Genomic DNA, 25,998 nt, shown 5'->3' with positions numbered 1-25,998 from the left:
TCGACTCACTTCACTGCTCGACTTAGATAATTGTATGTGTGGGGTACAGAGATGAGGTAGTCATTAAAAAAATCATGTTAAACACTATTATTGCACACAGAGTGAGTCCATGCCACTTATTATGTGACTTGCTAAGCACATTTTTACTCCTGAACTTATTTAGGCTTGTCCTAACAAAGGGGTTGAATACTTATTGACTCAAGACATTTCAGCTTTTCATTTTTAATGAATTTGTAAACATTTAAAAAAACATAATTCCACTTTGACATTATTGGGGAATTGTGTTTAGGCCAGTGACCAAAAATCTCAATTTAATCAATTTTAAAGTCAGGCTGAAACGCAACAAAATGTGTAAAAGGTCAAGGGGTGTGAATAGTTTCTGAAGGCATTGTAGCTTACAGCAGGGATGGCAAACTCCAGTCCTTGGAGGCCGGAGTGGTATCACATTGTTTCCCCACATCTTGCAAACACAGCTGATTAAACTAATTGCATTCTAAACTGAAAATCATGATTAGTTGGTTATTGGAGTTGGGTGCGTTTGTAACGACGTTCTTCGTTTGTCGAAAGAGAGTCGGACCGAAATGCAGCGTGTTGGTTACTCATGTTCTTTAATGAAACAAATAACGGAACTATACATGAAATAACTAATAAATACAAAACAACAAAACGGAACGTGAAACCTATTACAGCCTGACTGGTGAACACTAACACAGAGACAGGAACAATCACCCACGAAATACAAAGCGAAACCCAGGCTACCTAAATACGGTTCCCAATCAGAGACAACGAGAATCACCTGACTCTGATTGAGAACCGCCTCAGGCAGCCAAACCTATGTAACACACACCCCTAATCAGCTACAATCCCAATAACTAAAAAAACAAAATAAGAATACAACAAACAATAAACCCATGTCACACCCTGGCCTGACCAACTAATTAACTAAAACACAAAATACTAAGACCAAGGCGTGACAGAACCCCCCCCTAAGGTGCGGACTCCCGAACGCACCTCAAAACCATAGGGAGGGTCCGGGTGGGCGTCTGTCCATGGTGGCGGTTCCGGCTTGGGACGTGGACCCCACTTCATAAATGTCATTGTTCCTCCCCTTCGCGTCCTGGGATGATCCACCCTCGCCGCCGACCATGGCTGAATAGTCCTCACCCAGAACCCCACTGAACTGAGGAGCAGCTCGTGACTGAGGGGCAGCTCGAGACTGAGGCAGCTCGGGACTGAGGGGCAGCTCGGGACTGAGGGGCAGCTCGGGACTGAGGGGCAGCTCGGGACTGAGAAGAAGCCCAGTACTGAGATGAAGCCCAGCCAGGCAGTTGAATCCGGCAGATCCTGGCCGACTGGCGGATCCTGGCCGACTGGCGGATCCTGGCCGACTGGCGGATCCTGGCCGACTGGCGGATCCTGGCCGACTGGCGGATCCTGGCCGACTGGCGGATCCTGGCCGACTGGCAGATCCTGGCCGACTGGCAGATCTGGCTGACTGGCGGATCCTGGCCGACTGGCGGATCCTGGCTGACTAGCAGATCTGGCAGATCCTGGCTGACTGGCGGATCCTGGCTGACTGGCAGATCCTGGCCGACTGGCGGATCCTGGCTGACTAGCAGATCTGGCAGATCCTGGTTGACTAGCGGATCCTGGCTGACTAGCGGATCTGGAAGAGTCTGGTTGACTGGCATATCTGGAAGAGTCTGGCTGACTGGCATATCTGGAAGAGTCTGGCTGACTGGCAGATCTGGAAGAGTCTGGCTGACTGGCAGATCTGGAAGAGTCTGGCTGACTGGCAGATCTGGAAGAGTCTGGCTGACTGGCAGATCTGGAAGAGTCTGGCTGACTGGCAGATCTGGAAGAGTCTGGCTGACTGGCAGATCTGGAAGAGTCTGGCTGACTGGCAGATCTGGAAGAGTCTGGCTGACTGGCAGATCCTGGCAGACTGACGGCTCTGGCTGCTTCATGCTGACTGACGGCTCTGGCTGCTCCATGCTGACTGGCGGCTCTGGCTGCTCCATGCAGACTGGCAGCTCTGGCTGCTCCATGCAGACTGGCAGCTCCTTGCAGACTGGCAGCTCTAGCTGCTCCATGCAGACTGGCAGCTCTGGCTGCTCCATGCAGACTGGCAGCTCCTTGCAGACTGGCAGCTCTAGCTGCTCCATGCAGACTGGCAGCTCTGGCTGCTCCATGCAGACTGGCAGCTCCTTGCAGACTGGCAGCTCCTTGCAGACTGGCATCTCTAGCTGCTCCAGGCAGACTGGCAGCTCTGGCTGCTCCATGCAGACTGGCAGCTCCTTGCAGACTGGCAGCTCTAGCTGCTCCATGCAGACTGGCAGCTCTGGCTGCTTCATGCAGACTGGCAGCTCCTTGCAGATTGGCAGCTCTAGCTGCTCCATGCAGACTGGCAGCTCTGGCTGCTCCATGCAGACTGGCAGCTCCTTGCAGACTGGCAGCTCTAGCTGCTCCATGCAGACTGACAGCTCTGGCTGCTCCATGCAGACTGACAGCTCAGGCTGCTCCAAACAGGCAGGAGGCTCCGGCAGCGCTGGAGAGGAGAAAGGTTCCGACAGGACAAGAGAGGCGAGGCGCACTGTAGGCCTGATGCGTGGTGCTGGCACTGGTGGTATTGGGCCGAGGACACGCACAGGAAGCCTAGTGCGGGGAGCTGCTACCGGAGGGCTGGGGTGTGGAGGTGGTACTGGATAAACCGGACCGTGCAGGCGCACTGGAGCTCTTGAGCACCGAGCCTGCCCAACCTTACCTGGTTGAATACTCTCGGTTGCCCTGCCAGTGCTGCGAGGAGAAATAGCCCGCACTGGGCTATGTAGGCGAACCGGAGACACCTAGCGCAAGGCTGGTGCCATGTAAGCCGGCCCAAGGAGACGCACTGGGGACCAGATGCGTAGAGCCGGCTTCATGGCATTTGGCTCGACGCGGAGCTGAAATATACCGCACCAGGCTATGCACCCGCACTGGGGACACCGTGCGCACCACTGCATAACACGGTGCCTGCCCGGTCTCTCTAGCCCCCCGGTATGCACAGGGAGATTGCGCAGGTCTCCTACCTGACGCAGCCATACTCCCTGATAGCCTCCCCCCAATAAATTTTTGGGGCTGCTTTTCGGGCTTCCTTGCCAACCGTGTTCCCTCGTATCGTCGGCTCCTATCTCCGGCTGCCTCTGCTCTCCTTAGTGCCTCCACCTGTTGCCATGGGAGGCGATCTCTTCCGGCCAATATCTCCTCCCAAGTGTAACAACCTTTACCATCCAGCACGTCTTCCCATGTCCATACTCCGAATAATTCTTCCTCCCTTTGCTGCTCCAGCTGTCGCTGCCTGTTAACACGCTGCTCGGTCCGAGTGTGGTGGGTGATTCTGTAACGACGTTCTTCGTTTGTCGAAAGAGAGTCGGACCGAAATGCAGCGTGTTGGTTACTCATGTTCTTTAATGAAACAAATAACGGAACTATACATGAAATAACTAATAAATACAAAACAACAAAACGGAACGTGAAACCTATTACAGCCTGACTGATGAACACTAACACAGAGACAGGAACAATCACCCACGAAATACAAAGCGAAACCCAGGCTACCTAAATACGGTTCCCAATCAGAGACAACGAGAATCACCTGACTCTGATTGAGAACCGCCTCAGGCAGCCAAACCTATGTAACACACACCCCTAATCAGCTACAATCCCAATAACTAAAAAACCCCACTAAGAATACAACAAACAATAAACCCATGTCACACCATGGCCTGACCAACTAATTAACTAAAACACAAAATACTAAGACCAAGGCGTGACAGCGTTAGCTGGGGCTGGGGCAAATGTGTGACACCTATCAGGCCGCGGAGGACTAGAGTTGGCCATCATTACATACAGTAACGTAAACAAATGAAAATCCTATTGTGTTCTTTGAAAAAAATATTTTTCGTATTGTAATGTTACCCAAGACCTTCATAAACACAACCGAAGGATTATTTTTCCCATAGCATATATGACATGTATTTATCAGTCTTACAACGTTGCAGTCAAAAAGGTTGCTCAGTGGAGTAGTAAGGGGGATCGCAAGGCCCGGCCGTTTAAGTATTAAACATCTGTCTATGCAAATGGACTGAGAGGAGGACACTATGATGTGAAACACCTGGCACCTGTTCCCTTTTGAGGACACTTCCACAGCATGGTCATGCAGCCTTACTAACATACATTGCTTTGAATGCCTTATCTACATCCACAATCAAACATTATGGGTGCAATGGACCTACATTTTTTAGCAGTCAGAGTACAGATTATTTTAATTGGTGCAATTTGAATGGTATTCTTATAAAAATGTGCACACACACACAATCAGGTGACCATTCAAAATGAAGGCTGCTGCCACAGAAGGTTCTGGTATTTGGCATGCATCACAACAGCCTGGTGACATCCCTCCATCCCTCCTCCTTACTGGTTGATCTCAATACAGGGTTATTTTTGATGGATAACTGGCATTCATATCAGTCAGCAGACTAGACATATTTATGAGGCTTCTCAATACACAGTATTACTGAATGTTGCATTCCGACACTGCACCAATTCTGACAGTATCTAAAGCTCCAATAAAGGGTCTACAATGAAGGGGTCTGCCAAGCTTCCTGCCATCCAGGACCTATATAATAGGCGGTGTCAGAGGAAAGCCCCAAAAATTGTCAGAGACTCCAGTCACCCTAGTTATAGACTGTTTTCTCTGCTACCGCATGGAAAGCGGTATCGGAGCGCCAAGTCTAGGACCAAAAGGCTCCTTAACAGCTTCTACCCCCAAGCCATAATACTGCTGAACAATTAATCAAATGGGTACCTTAATATTTACAATGATCCCCCCCCCTCCATTTGCTTTGTACACTGCTGTTACTCACTGTTTATTATCTATGCATAGTCACTTCACCCCTACATACATGTACAAATTACCTCAACTAAGCTGTACCCCCACACACTGACTCGGTACAGGTACCCCCTGGATATAGCCTCGTTATTGATATTTTATTGTGTTCATTTTTTAGAATTGTTTACTTTAGTTTATTTGGTAAATATTTTCTTAACTCTTCTTGAACTGCACTGTTGGTTAAGGGCTTGTAAGTAAGCATTTCACGGTAAGGTCTACACTTGTATTCGCGCATGTGACAAATAAAGTTTGATTTAATTTGATTTTACATGACTGGCATAACCATGTGTAAACTATTATGGAGGAAATGCTACCATAAGTTTGTTAAATTGATCAACATCAGCTGTTTGTAACAGAAATTGTAAAGCGAAGATATGAATCCATGAATTGCAATATACATAATTCCATAAGTGACCTGTTATAATTATATATGGAAGCAAAATGCAGTGTTCAGTAGGCACCCGGATGGTGAAATCATGTGATGATAAACCATAAGCCTGTACTGAAAAATGAGATTGAGTGAGATTGCTTTATATAGGACTGTGATACTGATGAATGGACTTGAGGTTGGGTCAAATGTGTACTTTCAGATTCCATTCATTCATGTTGTTTAAAGTAGAGAAGTTCAAAAAGGGGAAGTTGTACCAAAATGGAATGCACCACTGATGCTGCACTGATCTGTTCCCTAAAGTTAACTTTTAGAACATAGCCCTTAATGTTTGAGCCATAATGTCATTACTAATGGAGTGAGTCTGGGCTGGGACACACTAGGAGAAAGCAACAACATTCTCTAAACAACTTTCTGATTAAAGCTAATTCAGATGTCACCGCGCTGTGTCTTAAAATACCACAAGTTCCCTGGTTCTTTTGGAGGAGGTATTTGCCTGATTTCTCTCCATTTAGCCCGAAAAAGCCTGTGATTAGTCTAAGTGGAAGGTCCTTGCAAGAATTCAACTCCACTCCAGCCATGCTGCTTTCACTCAGTGAGATCTGACTTAACTTGAACTGTTGCCAGGCAAAAAAGAAGAAGCACACATGACAGTAGGAGTCATTCCCATGTGATTGGTTGATAATTGCCATGTTTGGAATGATGGGAAATTCTTTGGGATCTGTGCCGGTCAGTGCTATCTGGGATCTATAGGAAGTTGCTACCATAAACCTTCAATTTAAACTCTACACTTACCCTAACCATAACCATAACTATTATCTAACCCTAACATTAACCCTTACCTTAACCATTTTAAACGTCAACTTCAATGAGGTAGGGATGTCCCCATTGGCGGGCTTACCATTAAGCAGAAGAGGCAATTGCCTCAGGCCTCACATCATTAAGGAGCCTCATAAGCTGGGCATAAAAAAAAAATATTTAAAAAACCTGTAGCTACTGTACTTCCACTGCAACACAGTGCATAAAAAACTGCTGTACAGTTATGACTGTGGTTTACCATTCCAACGCAACACCAACACGTAGGCAATGTTCTTAAAATGGTATGTCCTCGAGGGCAACACATTTTAGAAACTGTTACAGTATACTGCTATCAATAGCTGAAAAACAATGTTGCTATAGTTATGGTCATGCTCCTCCCCTATTCTAACAAACAATGTTTCAGTGATGCTGACTCAGATGATGAGGAGGAAATGAAAAGTGTGACCTATAACCCACCCCTCCCCCTACCTGGCCCCTACCCCCCACTGCTCCCCCTCCCCTGCCCCTGTTGCCCCTGTCCTTGGCCCTGCTCCTGCACAGGTCTGTGTAGCTGAACAGCGGGAGAGTATCTACTTCCTGACTCAGCAAACAAGAGCGGCTCTGCTCTGCTCCTCTGTCTGTCTGTGTCCTACCAGGCAGCCCTGACAGCGTTCAATAGAGAGCTCCAAAGGCAGACTGCAGCTCTGTGGTCAGGGCGCTCCCCTGCATCTGTTTCTGCCTTGCTTATGAACAAACTTGGTCCTGGGGCCCCACAGCTGATTAAAATAAGGAAAGCTTGATGATGAGGTGGTTGTTTGAATCCGATGTGTAGTGCTAGGGGAAAAACGAAACGTCCTGGGCAATGTTCACTCAAATCTTCTGCCCTATGGACTGCTTCACCAGCAGCTGCAGCAGCAGTGCTGCCCCCTTTAAACAGCTGCTCTGCTATAGCACTACTATACTGACAAACAAACCACACAGGAGTTCAGTTTGTCATTATCATTCATTCAGTCAAATAACATTTTGATTTAAGTTCTAATGTAGCTTGGCGAGTTTATGATCATTCATGACATACAGCAGATAAATGCAACTTTATAATTTGTAAATTGATGGTAAATGGTTTGTGATCAATGCTACTTTTTTATTAATATATCAAATAAACTCAGTGAGCAGACCATGGGCTTCACTCACACGATTTAAACCAAAACTTCACTTTTTACAACTGTCACCATCCCTTCAGTATTGTGTGTGTGTGTGTGTGCCACTTCTGAGCTATGCTTCACCACAGAGCCATCAATAAACAAGTCTTAGAATGAAAACAACAAAGATGTTCTCAGTGTTAAGAGTGTTAGTAGTAATCTGCTCAGTAAATGAGACATAATGAGTATGTATGGGAGAAGGAGAAAGGGAAGGGGTAGTTAGGCATCATATACTAAATATGTACGCCACCAAATCAAAAACTAGGGTTCCCGACAGTGACATTGTCTACTGAAATTACTTACTGTAATAGGTAGCAAACATGTTTAGGCGGGGGACAACAGCCCTTGGTGGGGCGCGTTCTAGGTAATACTAGGGGAAACACAGTGTCCATATTGTATACTTTGAGACTGTCTGAGGCAGTTTTATTTAGGTCTTCTTTTTGCTACATCACACTGCATACTTTCATGTCCTGGTTGCTGTCATGTCATTCTAGTGTTTTCACTATGAATCCATTTAAGAGAAAAATCTGATCGGCTCACCACTTGTATAGTGGAGCTTAAAGGTCATTGTCAGTCAGCTGTAGGCTCCAAATAGGTTCCACATCTCTTCAAAAGTACAGCAACACGCAAAGACTGACGCCAATTCATTTGAATAGTAAAAAGTTAATTCAAACTTCCATAACACCTTTCTGGGCTAGATGAATATACAAATCACCTTATGAGGGGATAAACACAGTCAGTAGGTGGGGAAAGTCACAAAACAACTCTTCATATACATTTGCTCATTGTGAAACCTGATCGTTTTGGAAATGTAATTGTATATGCATGATTGCACATTCATGGGAAAATATGAAGGACAATCTTAAGTGTTACCATGAGTGTTAAATCATGGTATTTAGGCAAGTATTTATAGCTTGGTGATAGTATGAAGGATCTTGAGAGAGTCAAAAATGTCCAGAAAGCCCCTTGTTATTACCAGTAATAACTTTGAAGATCAACTATGACTTTCCAAAGATGATCCAATAACATGAGTTAAATAAGTCTTCAATATAGGACATGGAAATCACAAGGCTTGTATCAACATGACTGTCCCAGAGTCTGTCACGTAACAAGCCACTCATATCTCCATCTCCCTCTTCACTCTCCTTTACATGAAAACCAGCTCACTTGGTCCATTATCTCAACCTTTCTGACTGACAGTCTGATATAAACCTGTCAGTATCCCCTTTAAATCCACCACATGCTCTCTACATCTAATAATAGTTCTAACATGAGAGGCAGAGCAGTGTGGTTGTTTTGTGGAGAGATGGTTGGTGGTGGTAGGGCTGGAGATGGATGGGGCAGTGTCCTCTCTCTCATTTGCCTCCTGGACAGGGCTCAGTGTTTGGCTGGGCCAGCCAGGCCAGATAAAAATTAGGGCCAGTCTAATCTTATCAGCGTCAGCGTTGGTGTTATTTCCGTTGGCACCCAGTAACACTGCTGTTTGCTCTGGAATGGCCTCTCTGCTACCACACGGCTGGGGGGCCACTTATCAGTGTGAATAAAGTGCTTCAAACGAGAATGTGACCACCCAGCTGTCCGGTCGCCTCCATGAAAAACATGGAGACCGCAAAAAAATCCCCCCTCAACAGTGCCAGAGCGACTGCCTGGCGGCATAAAAAAGAAAAAAAAGAAATGTGCTCATTGTCAGATTAGTGCAGAGAAATGTGTTGTTTTACAGGGTCAGCCATAGTAGTAGACGCTCCTGGAGAAAGTTAAGGTTAAGGTTAAGTGCTTTGCTCAAGGTCACATCCACACATTTTTCACCTTGTCAGCTAGGTTACTCGAACCAGCGACCTATCAGGTAACTGGCCCAACGCTCTAACCACTAGGCTACCTGCATCACTAGAGCATGACATTACTGTACAACAGTACAGTACAGACATTACACACAGTTAATGAACTGTCATGTAGAAAGAGAGGGAGTGCCTATAGTTTATAGACCTTTCCGTTCTCTCCTTCTTGGAACTACAGTAGATTTATACAAGACACTAGAGAGCAGGACATAGATTCATTTTATTTAATAGAGTGATAAAGCAAAAATGTCTAATTCATCAAGCATATGTAAAATATAGTTATATCACATATAATCATACATGACATAGCTTTACTTCAAAAGTCAAACCACCCCTGAAAAATGACCAACCCAACTCAACAGTATTGTTGGCCAAGCGGATCCTAACAGTTGACAGGCTGGCTGCGGTGTTCCCCCGATGTGAGTCATTCTTCATGCGTGCCTCAATAGCCTCCACAGAACCCCAGTCCCCAGTCCGGCCCCAGACCCAGACGTATGCTCTAGGCTTCTTCTCCTCTCTCTGACTAACGGCAGCCAGGGTTCAATTGAAACAAGGGAAAACAAGCAGTCCTGTGTCTGTAACAGGTACCATCTGCCTCTGGTTACCCAGCAGTGGGGGCTGTGCAAGGGATGCAGACCAACCTCCCCTCTAACCTCCAAATAAGGGTTCAGGATCAGCCTCCAAGAGCTGAGAGTCCAACACATAAGCATGCACGCGCATAGGCACAGTCTGGAAGTGTGACTGTCTCATGTTTCTGCCACCTTGAAGTTTGAATTATACTGTTAGGTTACTTGAGCTTGAGTTTCCAATAAAATCTCTCAGAATCCATCAGTAGAATGGATATGACAATCAGTAATCAACATAGTGGATCAGATCAATCAACCAGTAAATAGTGTGTTTGTAACAAAGGAATTAGAAAATGTTGAGACTGTCTCCAATCACCATCTTGTTGTAGCTGGAATTTGGAAGCTATTACAATCACAGTGAGTGCTTGGAGTCATTGTCAGCAAATGTCTATCAAGTTGATGGATTTTGACAATATGGCTTGTTTAGCAATTCTAACCACACTTCACATTTCTGTGACCTGTTTTCATTCCTGCTTTGATTTTGCACAGACCCCGGGCGGGTTTCAGATTGTATGTAGACAAACATTTGTTGACCATTGCAAAAGTCAGTCGGTCTTTACACATTTATACAAGTTCTGCCTCATTATCATGCTTTGACAGAACTCTGCATTGAAACAAAAAGAGAGAGAGAGGAGTGGCAATCCTGGCCACCACAGTAAAAATGTTTCAGTCTCCCTGATTAGAGAACATGTCCAATGCTGCAGCACCTTATCTCCAAGTCATGTTACTGGGTGACCTACTGTATGAGGAATGGCCTGGAAAAAGTGATAACACATTCCCTCATGCTGAGGTTATTTCCTGGCCCCATCATGCAGCTGGGTCTGGATCTGCCTATGGACCAGTTTAGGGGAGATGGGAGATGGGCTTGAAACATACCGCTACGGTAACACAATGGCAGTCAAGAGCATTATCACACAGAATGATCCACTCTAGAAAGGAACTGTGCCATGGATCTTCTCACATGACCCTAAAGGCACAGTGCTATCAAAACCGTGATTTTCCTGTGTTTATTTTTATATATATAACTTTTCCAACAATTTTTTACAGACAGATTATTTCAATTATAATTCAATGTATCACAATTCCAGTGGGTCAGAAGTTTACATACACTAAGTTGACTGTGCCGTTAAACAGCTTGGAAAATTCCAGAAAATTATGTCATGGCTTTAGAAGCATCTGATAGGCTAATTGATATCATTTGAGTCAATTAAAGGTGTACTTGTGGATGTATTTCAAGGCCTACCTTCAAACTCAGTGCCTCTTTTGCTTGACATGATGGGAAAATCAAAAGAAATCAGCCAAGACCTCAGCAAAAAAAATGTAGACCTCCACAAGCCTGGTTTATCCTTGGGAGCAATTTCCAAATGCCTGAAGGTACCACGTTCATCTGTAAAAACAATAGAACGCAAGTATAAACACCATGGGACCACGCAGCCGTCATACCGCTCAGGAAGGAGACGCGATCTTTCTCCTAGAGATGAACGTACTTTGGAGCGAAAAGTGCAAATCAATCCCAGAACAACAGCAAAGGACCTTGTGAAGATGCTGGAGGAAACAGGTACAAAAGTATCTATATCCACAGTAAAACGAGTCCTATATCAACATAACCTGAAAGGCCGCTCAGCAAGGAAGAAGCCACTGCTCCAAAACCACCATAAAAAAAACAGACTACGGTTTGCAACTGTACATGGGGACAAAGATCATACTTTTTGGAGAAATGTCCTCTGGTCTGATGAAACAGAAATAGAACTGTTTGGCCATAATGACCATTGTTATGTTTGGAGGAAAAATGGGGAGGCTTGCAAGCCGAAGAACACCATCACAACCGTGAAGCACGGGTATGCAGCATCATGTTGTGGGGGTGCTTTGCTGCAGGAGGGACTAGTGCACTTCACAAAATAGATGAGATCATGAAAATTATGTGCATATATTGAAGCTACATCTTCATGAAGTTAAAGCTTGGCCGCAAATGGGTCTTCCAAATGGACAATGACAGAAAGCATACTTCCAAAGTTGTGGAAAATGGCTTAAGGACAACAAAGTCAAGGTATTGGAGTGGCCATCACAACGCCCTGACCTCAATACCATAGAAAATTTGTGGGCAGAACTGAAAAAGCGTGTGCGAGCAAGGAGGCCTACAAACCTGATTCAGTTACACCAACTCTGTCAGACTTCAACAGTATATACGCATACAATACCAGTCAAAAGTTTGGACACACCTACAAATTCCAGGGTTTTTCTTTATTTTTTACTATTTTCTACATTGTAGAATAATAGTGAAGACATCAAAACTATGAAATAACACACATGGAATTATGTAGTAACCAAAAACGTGTTAAACAAATTAAAATCTATTTTATATTTGAGATTCCTCAAAGTAGCCACCCTTTGCCTTGATGACCACATATTGTGAAATGCTTACTTACAAGCCATTAACCAACAATGCAGTTCAAGAAAGAGTTAATAAAAGATTGACTAAATAAACTAAAGTAAAAAAAAAAAAAAAAAAAGTAACACAATAAAATAACAATAACAAGGCTTATGACAGGGAGTACCGGTGCCGAGTCAGCGCGTAGCAGCAGTGTGAAAACAGGGGGTGTCAATGTAAATAGTCCAAAAGGCCATTTGATTAATTGTTCAGCAATCTTATGGCTTGAGGCTAGAAGCTGTTGAGGAGCCTTTTGGTTCTGGACTTGGTGCTCTGGTACCGCTTGCCGTGCAGTAGCAGAGAGAACAGTCTATGACTGGGTGACTGGAGTCTTGACAATTTTTGGGGCCTTCCTTTGACACTGCCTCGTAAATAGGTTCTGGATGGCAGGAAGCTTGGCCCCAGTGATGTTCTGGGCTATATGCACTATCCTCAGTAGCGCCTTACGGTCAGATGCCGATCAGTTGCCATACCAGGCGGTGATGTAACTGATCAGGATGCTCTCGATGCTGTAGCTGTATAACTTTTTGAGGATCTGGGGACCCATGACAAATCTTTTCAGTCTCCTGAGGGGGAAAATGTGTTGTCGTGCCCTTTTCATAACTGTCTTGGTGTCTTTAGACCATGATAGATCATTGGTGATGTGGACACCAAGGAACTTGAAGCTCTCGACATGGTCCACTATACGCTTTTTCCTATAGTCCACGATCAGCTCCTTTGCCTTGCTCACATTGAGGGAGAGGTTGTTGTCCTGGCACTGGTCTCTGACCTCCTCCCTGTAGGCTGTTTCATAGTTGTTGGTGATCAGGCCTGCAACTGTTGTGTCATCAGTCGTGGGTGAACAGGGAGTACAGGACAGAACTGAGAATGCACCCCTGAGGGGTCCCAGTGTCGAGGATCAGTGTGGCAGATGTGTTGTTGCAAGGGGGCTGCCCGTCAGGAAGTCCAGGATCCAGTTGCAGAGGGAGCTGTTTAGTCCCAGGATCCTTAGCTTAGTGATGAGCTTTGTGGGCACTATGATGTTGAACGCTGAGCTGTAGTCAATGAACAGCATTCTCACATAGGTGTTCCTTTTGTCCAGGTGGGAAAGGGCAGTGTGGAGTGAAATTGACATTGTGTTGTCTGTGGATCTGTTGGGGCAGTATGCAAATTGGAGTGGGTCTAGGGTTTCCGGGATGATGGTGTTGATGTGAGCCATGACTAGCTTTCAAAGCACTTCATGGCTATCGACGTGAATGCTATGGGGTGGTAATCATTTAGGCAGGTTACCTTCACTTCCTTGGGCACAGGAATTATGGTGGTCTGCTTGAAACACGTAGGTATTACAGACTCGGTCAGGGGAAGGTTGACAATGTCAGTGAAGACACTTGGCAGTTGGTCGTGGAATGCTTTGAGTACACGTCCTGGTAATCCGTCTGGCACTCTTTTAGTCACTGCATTCGTATCGGCAGACTCAACAGCCTTGGCTTCTCAAATGACGGCCTCACCTGGTTCACCAACTACTTCTCATGTAGTTCAGTGTGTCAAATCGGAGGGCCTGTTGTCTGGACCTCTGGCAGTCTCTATGGGGGTGCAGCAGGGTTCAATTTTCGGGCCGACTCTTTTCTCTGTATATATCAATGATGTCGTTCTTGCTGCTGGTGGTTCTCTGATCTATCTCTACGCAGACGACACCATTCTGTATACCTCTGGCCCTTCTTTGGACACTGTGCTAACAAACTTCCAAACAAGCTTCAACTCCATGCAACTCTCCTGCTGTGGCCTCCAACTGCTTTTAAATGCTAGTAAAACTAAGTGCATGCTCTTCAAACGATTGCTGCCCGCACCCTTCTGCCCGACTAGCATCACTACTCTGGACGGTTCTGACCTAGAATATTTGGACAAATACAAATACCTAGGTGTCTGGTTAGACTATAAACTCTCCTTCCAGGCTCACATTAAGCATCTCTCTAAAATTAAATCTAGAATCAGCTTCCTTTTTCGCAACAAAGCCTCCTTCACTTATGCTGCCAAACATACCCTCGGAAAACTGACTATCCTACCGATGCTTGACTTCGGCGACGTCATTTACAAAATAGCCCCCAACACTCTACTCAGCAAACTGGATGTCGTCTATCACAGTGCCATCCATTTTATCACCAAAGCCCCATATACTACCCACCACTGCGACCTCTATGCTCTTGATGGCTGGCCCTCACTAAATATCCGTCACCAAACCCACTGGCTCCAGGTCATCTATAAGTCTTTGCTAGGTAAAGCCCCACCTTATGTCAGCTCGCTGGTCACCATAGCAACATCCACCCATAGCACGGGCTCCAGCAGGTATATTGCACTGGTCATCCCCAAAGCCAACACTTCCTTTGGCTGCCTTTCCATCCAGTTCTCTGCTGCCAATGACTGGAATGAATTGCAAAAATATCTGAAGCTGAAGTCTTATATCTCCCTCTACGGAGAGTGTGATCACACAGTCGTCCGGAACAGCTGATGCTCTCATGCATGCTTCAGTGTTGCTTGCCTTCAATAATAAAGATAGTTCCAAACCTCTCTGCCAATAACAGCTCATTTTCATTTTTCCCCTCCCCACTCAAAACACTGAGTATGTTTACATGCACACTAATAGTTCGATATTATACTGAATATGGAAGAAGGCAGAGTATGGCATTAGTCATGTATAGGGTTGCAAAGGGTCGGAAACATTCCCGTAAATTTTCCATGGGAAGTTAAGCCTGGGAATTTGGGGAATTTTGCTTGAATTCATCAAAGAAGTTAGATTATAACAGTGAACCTTTTTCTGTGGGATACACATAAGGCAATTCTAGGTCTTGTGGCATATTTTGGTTAAACTATCCCCAATTCAATGGAATTGCAAACCTCTGCGTGCACAGTGCATTCTTCCATCACATGTGCAGCAGATTCTCAAGACCATGCACCCTAATGAGATGTTATTGAGCCCACACTACTACGCTGTCTGAGCCAAGGACTACATGCTTCCTTGTAAGTTTTGATTACAATACTGGGTGGGGTGAATATTTTTTTAATTACATACATGATTTTTTGTTAACTTGTAAAGATTAGACAACAGCAAAGTGGGTTTAAATAATTTGTAACTTGTTAACAATTTCTTCTAGTTAGTTTTTGCTACCATGTGGGTTTTAGCTTGCTTGAGCCTGCTAACCGAGTGTTAATTCACCTGTTCCCATACATGTTTAATTTAAAAAATGCTTAACTATTTATCTGTACATGGATTTTTTATTTTTTATTTTCTACAAAAGAAATTTGAATCTTCACAGGAAAATGTCAGGGCAACTATCTGATGTGTGGAGACATTTCACTGCAGATAATGTAGAAGGAAAAGCTGTGTACATTTGCAACAAAAAGCTCTGAAGAATGCAACAAAAATGCAGAATCACCTGGCCAAGTTCATAAAGTTCCCTCAGGGCTCACAACAAGCAACCTCTGACAAAAGCCTCTCTGATTCAACATTTTCACCTCTAATTAAAGTAGACACCTTATTGATAGCAACAGCTTATGATCCTCCTGGAATCAGAAGTTTTTTGACTCAATGGAGGAACATAGTCAGAGAAATGCAAATTAATGTCTTGCTCGAGCTGTGTATGCAACTGGTTCACCACTGATGCTCACAAACAATGTGTATTGGAAGAGATTTTTAAATGTTCTTCGCCCAGCATACTCCCTTCCATCCAGACATGCTTTATCTACTCATTTTCTGGATGCAGAGTTCAACAGAGTTCAAGTGAAGGTCAAGCAAATCATAGAGAAAGCAGATTGTATTGCAATCATCTCTGAAGGGTGGTCGAATGTTCGTGGGCAAAATAATTAACTACATCATCTCCACCCCTCAACCAGTATTCTACAAGAGCACAGACACAAGGGACAACAGACACACTGGTCTCTACATTGTAGATGAGCTGAAAGCAGTCATCAGTGATCTTGGACAGCAGAAGGTATTTGCACTGGTGACAGACAATGCTGCGAACATGAAGGCTGCTTGGTCTAAAGTGGAGGAGTCCTACCCTCACATCCCACCGATTGGCTGTGCTGCTCATGCATTGAATCTACTCCTCAAGGCACTGACAACAATGGATACACTCTACAAGAGAGCCAAGGAAATGGTTAGGTATGTGAAGGGTCTAGGTGAAGAGTATAGCAGAAATCTACCTCACCAAGCAAAGTGAGAAGAATAAGAGCACCACATTGAAGCTGCCCAGCAACACCTGTTGGGGTGGTGTTGTCATCATGTTTGACAGTCTCCTGGAGGGGAAGGAGTCTCTCCAAGAAATGGCAATATCACAGGCTGACGATATGGACAGCCCCATCAAGAGGATCCTCCTGGATGATGTATTTTGGGAGAGAGTGGTAAGCAGCCTGAACCTTCTGAAACCTATAGCAGTAGCCATTGTACGGATTTCGGAAGACAATGCCATCCTGTCTGATGTTCAGACTCTGCTTGCAGAGACAAGAAATCCGTAGTGCCCTGCCCACTTCACTGCTGCTCCATGCAGAGGGAACTGCAGTTCTGAAATACATCAAAAAGCATGAAGAATTCTGCCTGAAGGCCATACACGCCACAGCATACATGTTAGGCCCCAAGTATGCTGGCAAGAGCATCCTGTTTGGCGCAAAGAACAACAAGGCCTATGGTGTCGTCTCGCCACCTTGGCCTGGATGAGGGCAAGGTTCTTGGCAGTCTGGCGAAGAACACTTCCAAGCAGGCTTTGGGATGGAGAAGAAATATGACAGTTGTGTCAACATATCTCATCAGCCACCTGGTGGAAGAGACTTGGTGGATTTGAGGCTCTTTCCTCTGTTGATTCCATCATCCTCCAAATCCCACCAACATCAGCCACCTCAGAGCGCAACTGGTCCTTGTTTGGGAACACACACACTAAAGCACGCAACAGGCTAACCAATACAAGGGTTGAAAGTTTGGTGGCCAGCTGGGCAAATTTGAGGCTTTTTGAGCCTGACAATGAGCCATCTCAACAAGGTTGGAAAGTGACAGTGAAGATGAGCCCTCAGTCTGATGTTCAAGAGGTGGACATTGAGGAGGTCCAGGGAGAAGACATGGATGCCTGAGAGGAAGACAACTAAAGCCTTCGTTTCTAGTCTACCGTAATTTCTGGACTATTAAGAGCACCTGAATATTAGCCGCACCCACTGAATTTAAAAAATATATGTATTTTGTACATAAATATGCCGCACATGTCTATAAGCCGCAGGTGCCTACCGGTACATTGAAACAAATTAACTTTACACAGCCTTTAAACGAAATACGGCTTGTGACAAAAATGAATAGGCTTTTAAACAAAACACGGCCTGTTACAAAAATTAATAGGCCTTTAAACGAAACCCGGCTTGTAACAAAAATAAATAGGCTTTTAAACGAAACACGGCTTGTAACAAAAATAAATAGGCTTGAACGAAACACGGCTTGTAACAAAAATAAATAGGCTTTTAAACAAAACGCGGCTTGTAACAAAAATAAATAGGCTTTAACGAAACACGGTTTGTAACAAAAATTTAAAAAAATAGCAGTAAACAGTAGCCTACCAAGAAAGTCATTGGTCACTATCTTCCTCCTCCTGTGCACTGAAACCACTGAAGACATCTCCTTCGGTGTCAGAGTTGAATAGCCTCAGAATTGCTTCCTCCGATGTTGTTGCTCTCGTCACTTTCATCCGGAGGCAAATTCCCCGATGAGATCATGCTGCCCTCTTCAACACGCAGCAGTCCAGCCTTTCGAAACCCTTTGATGATAGTGGATTTTTTGACAATGCTCCACGCTGTCAGGACCCACTGGCAGACTTGACCATAAGTTGCTCTTCGCACGCGGCCCGTTTTAGGTGAAGGATTTCTCCCCACTTGTCATCCAAGCCTCCTACTGAACACGGAGCGCCACCTTAAATGCATGATTTACACTGATGTTGAGTGGCTGCAAATACTTTGTTGTGCCCACAGGAATCACAGCTGGAATTGAGTTTGTCCTCTTGATGGCTTCTTTCACAGAATCTGTTATGTGGGCCCTCATGCTGTCCAACATGAGCAATGCCTTATTAGTGTGAAAGAATCCTCCCGGTCGCTTGCCGTAACACTCCGTATGCCATTCATGCATTAGGCCTTCCGTCATCCATCCTTTCTTGTTGACTTTCATAACAATTCCTCTCTGGAATTTCTTTTGGCATCGTCATGCGTTTAAAAATCAACATCGGTGGAAGCTTTTCTCCCGATGCCGTGCAGCTCAGAACACAGGTGAAGTGTGTTTTTTCATGCCCAGTTGTTTTCAGCGTGACGGATGATTCGCCTTTCCTGTTGACAGTCCGAGTGAGAGGCAGGTCAAACGTCAGAGGAAACCTCATCCATATTTATGATGTTGTGCGGGCCGATGGAATGCTCCGCTATCTTTGCATCAGTGAATTTGCGGAAGTTTGAAACTTTTTCCTCGTAGTCGGGAGGGAGCTGCTGACACAGACTCGTCCGTACCCTGATGGACAGGCCTTTACGTATCATAAATCTTAGACACCACGATGGTCCACCTCTAAAGTCCTCAAACTTCATTGCGGTGGCGATTGTTTTGTCGTTCAGTCGGATCTGCACAGTTGAAACACCTCGGCCGTCTGCTCTCTGTGTGTTGACCCAGTCTTCAAGCTCATTTTCTAGTTCGGGCCATCTGCTTTTCTTTGCCATGATGAGGGTGACAAAATGACTACCGTAATCAGAATGATGGGAAGTTTGAGCGCACTCGATTTACATCACATTATGTGACAGTGCTCAGTTTTTTGGCGGCATGAATCTTGTGAAAGCGGGAAAAATCCATAAATTAGCCGCGTCATTGTATAAACAGTGAGGTTCAAAGCGTGGGGAAAAAGTAGCGGCTTATCTTTTTATAGATGTATGTTTAAAACATTTTTAGGAGATGCGATGGATCATTGGGGATCATTCAATATTCCCAATATTCCCCAATACTCCCTCTTTTGTTGTTCAGTGAAATCATCCCATGTTTAGAGTCAACTCATTTTAATAAAGTAACTCAATTGTTTTTCTATTGGAAGGATTTAATCATTTGCAATTATGTCTACTTATGATAAGGTAAAATATGTATGTTTCTGTTTCCACATGGTAAAAATATCCAATGCAAAAAACATCTACATTTAAATGGTATTAATATAAATGTGCATATATTCCTGTTAATTCCCATATTCCCATTAATTCCCACTAAAAGTTTCCACCTCTGAATATTCCCCAAAATGTGCAACCCTAGTCATGTAAACACCTTACTCTACTTATCTTAAATCAGTGCAAGGTCATAATTGTAGTAACCATACGCTGATTGAAACACCTGGTTTTCTGAGCAATCTTTTAAATTATTAGGACAAATGATTCAACAGCTAAATCGGCATTCCAGCTATGTATTTGATCTGTGCATGTTCCAGCACCGGTAGTGAGTTCAGAACAACTGAAAGTATGCATCATATAAATAGCTTTCACATACAAACTTTATATTTCCGAACTCAGAATCAAAAAGTATTTGCAAAAATAACATGGTCACTGTGGTGAAACGTTTATTTTGATTGGGTATTTTCTGCATTTAACAAACGTCCTATCAGTAGCCTGATTATAGATGTGTCCATGTAAACAGGATTGATTATTAGGAGAAACTTTCTTCTTACAAAGCATGTAAATGTTTAAACAAACTATTATATTAAACTGACTATCCACTCTCAGAAAGTCCTAGAAAAATTATTGCTTGAGAAATTGCTAAAGCTATTTTTATTCATTTTTGACCATTTTAATCAAAAACAATAAGGTAACAGTAAGGTGCTTAATTGTTACACCGAAATATTGATTGATATTGAGATAAAAATGGCAGCATTGGACCTTTAAGACACCTACAGTACCTGAGACATTTTACACAGTCTGATATGCAAAATAAATCTAAATAAGAGGTGGTACTGTCGAAGTAGAGGTGCGGCGGGGAGAGGAAAGGAGTTATTCCATTCTCTTATAATAATTAGGTGCGAGATTGAATGAAATGGCAAGACAGAGAGAAAATCTCCCAATCAGAAACACAATAAGTAAAATAATATCTACTGTCTTTTTGGGTTTAACTCTCTCTTCACTTGCGTAATGGGAAGGGAACACACTAGTGTTGATATTTGTTTTGGGCAAAGAATGTTATCAATCATGGTGAATTTACTCGTTGTATAGCAGCAAGTGTTTTTAATTTGACTGCAATTGGGTAACTGGATTTATATTCATTATTCAGGAATGCAACATAATAACCCAGAAGTCCTTGGGAATCTTAGGAATCGCCAAACCGTGAGAACCCCCTCAGTGATCTCCCAGCAGAGATTCTGCTGGGTAGCAGAAATGTAATGGTGGAGTCTAAATAGAAACTGTTTAAGACTATGTCTAAGATTTTAAAAAACACTGTCTAGAGCCGGATCAAGAGCTACAATTTAATATAACTTCAGGCACTTATAAACCAGCATTTTCACACTCACAGCATCATTGTTTCCATCTTTTTAAAGGCAGTGCATCATAACTGCCCTTTGCCCAAGGCTGATGACTAGTAGTTTGCCTCTGGCAAGGACTGCAAACACATTCCCACTTGCAGAACTCTCCTCTCATTCAACCGTGTGGGTCAGTCTTTTCAGTGAGAAGAGCAAGGGCCTGCTACTGGCTGAGCTCAAGCAGACAGACACAAACAAATAGGACCACACTTCCTGACACAGCCTTGCCTCTTCTCTTTGACCATCATATGGTATTGCATCACATGCCGCGCCACACAACACACGAATCAACAGCCTCCACTGTTACCACAGATCCCAGGGATCGCAGGGCCCCGGGTAAAACAACAATAACACATCATCATGTGTCTGGTTACTCATTTGCAGAAAGCAAGGCAGTCAGAGGGCTACATTTAGTTGATGTAAAAAACAAAGCCTCGTGAGGATTTTTTGTCTTTACTCATGCTGAGCCAAGCAGACAGGAGGCCTGGCACTTATTTTCAGAATGGACCTTTGGTATAAGAGATTGGACTCACATGATGTTGTAGTGTTGTTGTTTTTCATAACAGCAATAACACCTTTGATTGATTTTGATTAGGCCTATAGAGTGTGATCTCTCTTGATCCCCTAAACATTTACCATTCAAGTTCTATTGCTGAGCTCCTACATACCTTTCCATGGCGGAGTGCTCTCTGAAAGTACTTACACCCTTTGACTTTTTCCATATTTTGTTGTGTTCCAGCATGAATTTAAAATGGGTTACATTTATATTTTTTGTCACTGGCCTACACACAATTCCTCAAAATGTCAAATTTGATTTATGTTTTTCAAAATCTTGACAAATTATTTACAAATTAAAAGCTGAAATGTCTTGAGTCATTAAGTATTCAACCCCTTGTTCAGAAGCAAAAAAATAGCTTAACAAGTCACATAAGTTGCATGGACTCAGTCTGTGTGCAATAATAGTGTTTAACGTGATTTTTAATGACTACCTCACCAGGGAGGTTTTCCAACGCCTCACAAAGAAGGATATCTATTGGTAGATGGGTCAAAATAAAAAAGCAGACATTGAATATCCCTTTGAACATGGTGAAGATATTAATGACACTTTGGATGGTGTATCAATACACCCAGTCACTACAAAGATACTTGCATCCTTCCTAACTCAGTTGCCGGAGAGGAAGGAAAACACTCGGGGATTTCATCATGAGGCCAATGGTGACTTTTAAACAGTTACTGTACAGAGTTCAATGGCTATGATAAGATAAAACTGAGGATGGATCAACAACATTGTAGTTACACCACAATAGAAATCTAATTGACACAGTGAAAAGAAGAAAGCCTGTACAGAATAACATATTCCAAAACATGCATCTTGTTCGCAGCAAGGCACTAAAGTAATACTGCAGCAATGTGGTAAAGCAATTAAATTTTTGTCCTGAATACAAAATGCAATACAACACATTACTGAGTAGCAATCTCCATATTTTCAAGCATGATGCTGGCTGCATAATGTTATGGGCAGGGTTGGGTAGGTTACTTTCTAAATATAATCCATTATAGTTACTAGTTACCTGTCCAAAATTATAATCAGTAACGTAACTTTTGGATTACCCAAACTCAGTAATGTAATCTGATTACATTTCATTACTTTTAGATTACTTTCCCCTTGAGGCATTAGAAGAAGACAAAAATGTACGTTACCAATTGAATGACATCTATTGGAGAATAAATCAATGTTAAAGTTTACATAGCTGGCCATATATATGGGTGTTCAATTTTACTTCATGGGTTGGTTATGTAGGCTTCTTCTAACCCATCTCTTTCTACTACATATAATAATACGATTAAATTATATCTTTACATTAAAACCAAAGTATATGATAATTCCAGTCATTGCAATAAATGTTATACCCCTTAATCTTCAAGAATAGGACTTGGAAATATGGAAGTATAGATTAGTCAATTTGTTTTACCTGAGCATAACCCCAAAACTAAGGATTTAATAGCCAGCCCTACTCTGTTGTTTATGATTTTGTTGTCATGGAGGACTGATTGGACTCATTGATTCAAGTTGAAAAGTAAATGCTGAGCTCATGGAATGGCATGCTTTGAGCACTACTAAAAAGTGCTATTTACATGTGAAAAATGAATGCCATATGCTGCATTTACCTTTCTTTTCGTGACACTTTGATATCTTGATAATATGCAGCTGTTTAAAGAGCAAATCCACAGATGAAACAATAACAAAATGGGCGCCCCGCTTCTGTTTTGGTAAAAAAGCTGAGGGATGGAGAAATGTTACCACTCACATATTAATAGACAGAGCTATAGGTGCAAGAATTGACCATCCATGATATCAGCCATTGAAAAATGTGCATCTGCATAGTGCGGATACAAGCCTTTGGAATAAAAGTGGGGCTTTCATTGTTCAAACTAATTCATGCTGATGTAAAATATTATCATATGCCTAATGGACACATGCTCAAACTTACACACTTTTTTTAGACTTAAAGGGCAGCAGGTAGCCTAGTGGTTAGAGTGTTGGGCGAGTAAAGTTGCTGGATCGAATCCCCGAGCTGACAAGGTAAGAAACTGTAGTTCTGCCCCTGAACAACTGTTCCCCGGTAGGCTGTCATTGTAAATAAGAATTTGTTCTTAACTGCCTTGCTTAATAAAAAAAAGGGCAATCTGTAGTTGCTACACCCATTTTTGCTGGCCTTCTATGCAGTGCTGCAAAGAAAAAGCCATATCTCAGACTGGCCAATGAAAAGAAAAGATTAAAGTGGGCAAAAGAACAAAGACACTGGACAGAGGAACTCTGCCTAAAAGGCCAGCATCCCGGAGTCGCCTCTTCACTGTTGACGTTGAGACTGGTGTTTTGCAGGTACTATTTAATGAAGCTGCCAGTTGAGGACTTGTGAAGAGTCTGTTTCTCAAACTAGACACTAATGGACTTGTCCTCTTGCTCAGTTGTGCACTGGGGCCTCCCACTCCTCTTTCTATTCTGGTTAGAACCAGTTTGAGCTGTTTTGTGAAGGGAGTATTACACAGTGTTGTATGAGATCTTCAGTTTCTTGCCAATTTCTCGCATGGAATAGTCTTCCTTTCTCAGAACAAGAATAGACTGACGAGTTTCAGAATACATTTCTTTGTTTCTGGCCATTTTGAGCCTGTAATCGAACCCACAACTGCTGATGCTCCAGATACTCAACTAGTCTAAAGAAGGCCAGTTTTATTGCTTCTTTAATCAGAACAACAGTTTTCAGTTGTGCTAACATTATTGGAAAAGCATTTTCTAGTGATAAATTATCCTTTTAAAATTATAAACTTGGATTAGCTAACACAACGTGCCATTTTAACACAGGAGTGATGGTTACTGATAATGGGCCTCTGTACGCCTATGTAGATATTCCATAAACAATCTGCCGTTTCCAGCTACAATAGTCATTTACAACATTATCAATGACTACACTGTATTTCTGATCAATTTGATGTTATCTTACTGGACAAAAAAAATTGCTTTTCTTTCAAAAACAAGGACATTTCTAAGTGACATCAAACTTTTGAACGGTAGTGTGTATATATATATATATATTTTACAAATGTTAGAATTCTTCTTCCACTTTGATATTACAGAGGATTCTGTGTAGATAGTTGACAAAAAAATACAATTACATCAATTTAAATCCCACTATTGTAACACAACAACATTTTGAAAAAGTCAAGGGGTGTGAATATGTTTTGAATGCACTGTACCTTGGGACACTGCAACGTGAAGCAACACAACAGGGTGAGACTTCCAATGTTCAGACATGAATAGCCGTGATTGGCTTAAAAGAGAAAAGGGCACTAAGGAGGGTGAGGATGATTCCTCTTTTGTTCCTTTTCTGTCACCTAACCAATTTTCTTTGGCATGTGCTAAATAAAGTCATAAAGTGGTACTAATGTTTTAATACAGTGCCATGTGTCTGTGGCACGATTATGTCCCCCGTCCCTGGTATCCCCCGCTGGCACCCCTCATCAGCCAGGCAGAGGACAAACAGTTTCTCCAGAAAGAGTAGAGAAGAGACAAAAAAGAGAAGGGGAAGGAGGAGGGAAGGGCAGGTGGCGGCAGAGAAGAAGAGACAAGAAAGGAGGACAGCATGGCAGAAAGACCTTTCAGTCAAACACTTCTCCCAAGGTGCCTCTAAAAAAAAAAAAATGACAGCCACACTTTCCCCTTTTAAATCCCCAACACCACAAGAAAGCATCCTGGAGGAAAGAAGAAGAAACAGAAGAAGAAGAAGAAGAAGAAGGGGTGTTAAAAGTCTCCCCAACTGAAGGACTGCTGGGCTCAGCAAGTTAGAGATTACTGATTAGCCAATTGGATCCTGCAGTGTGGGGAGGCCTGTCTGTCTGTCTTTGGGAAAACAACATGAAAGGGAGCTGGCTGTTTTGTGAGAGGGACTTGAAAGCACTCTAGCTATCAGAGACAATAGCCTTATCAATGGCTGGTGCACTAGAGCCAAGCTATATGAAGCAACAAGGGCACAGGGTTCCTAGCAGGGAGATGACACATTATATGGTCAGGAGGAGGGGCAACATGGAATCATAATAAAAAAAGAGTTTCAAACTAGCTGAGCAGGGCGAGTGCCAGGCGAGCTCCAAATGCCAGCCAGTCACTATGGCCTGCCTATCTGGTGGGACTGGCACAGGACTGCTGTGACTGGTGATACAGATCTGTCACATCTGCTAAGCCAGGCTGTCCTTGGGCGGCACAACAGATCCTCTCCAGGAAAATAACTTGCTAACTCTGACTGGATCACTTGGTTTACAGCCTGGTCAGAAGCTCTCTCACTCTCTTTGTCTCTTGAGCTCTCTCTATCTGAAACATGAACATGACACGTCTATCTTTTACAGTTTATACACTCACTGCTGATCAGGGTAGGGGCTCGGGTCAATAAGTGCAAATATATCTTTCAATCTTTTAAGAGACCACCATGATACTGTGGGATAAATCCTGTGTTGGAGAGTTAAGGGAGAGTTTTCCATTGGGCTCAAACCACCCGGCTAATCTGGTTAACTTGGGTCAAAAAGTCAGGTCTACAGGGGAGAGAGAATGAGAGTGCATTTTGATAGTGACAGAGTGACACATTCAACAACATTCTGAAAAGCCCTGTTACTTGATAGATTTAATTTATTTAACAATTTGTAAAATAAATACATAAGGGAACTCCAGCTGGTGACTCCTCCACATACAATTTAAGAAAATCATCAAGGGTAA

General features: G+C 43.3%; 1 protein-coding gene across 2 annotated transcripts in view; it reads right to left on the bottom strand.

Annotated features, from left to right (window-relative positions):
• LOC135509133 (G1/S-specific cyclin-D2-like) overlaps positions 1–25,998 on the bottom strand; it is a 293,467-nt gene that overhangs the window by 156,330 nt on the left and 111,139 nt on the right. Inside the window, exon 2 of one of the 2 annotated variants that reach the window (XM_064929530.1) lies at positions 11,020–11,163. The exons of the other annotated variant lie outside the window; for it this stretch is intronic. The gene's annotated coding sequence lies outside the window, so the exon portion shown is untranslated. The remainder of the gene's footprint in view (positions 1–11,019; positions 11,164–25,998) is intronic. 2 annotated transcript variants of the gene reach the window in all.

This window comes from Oncorhynchus masou, chromosome 22 (assembly GCF_036934945.1).
Source record: "Oncorhynchus masou masou isolate Uvic2021 chromosome 22, UVic_Omas_1.1, whole genome shotgun sequence".
In the NCBI taxonomy this organism is placed as follows: domain Eukaryota; kingdom Metazoa; phylum Chordata; class Actinopteri; order Salmoniformes; family Salmonidae; genus Oncorhynchus; species Oncorhynchus masou.
The sequence above is the reverse complement of the archived record's forward strand: the minus strand, read 5'-3'. Positions and strand labels throughout refer to the sequence as shown.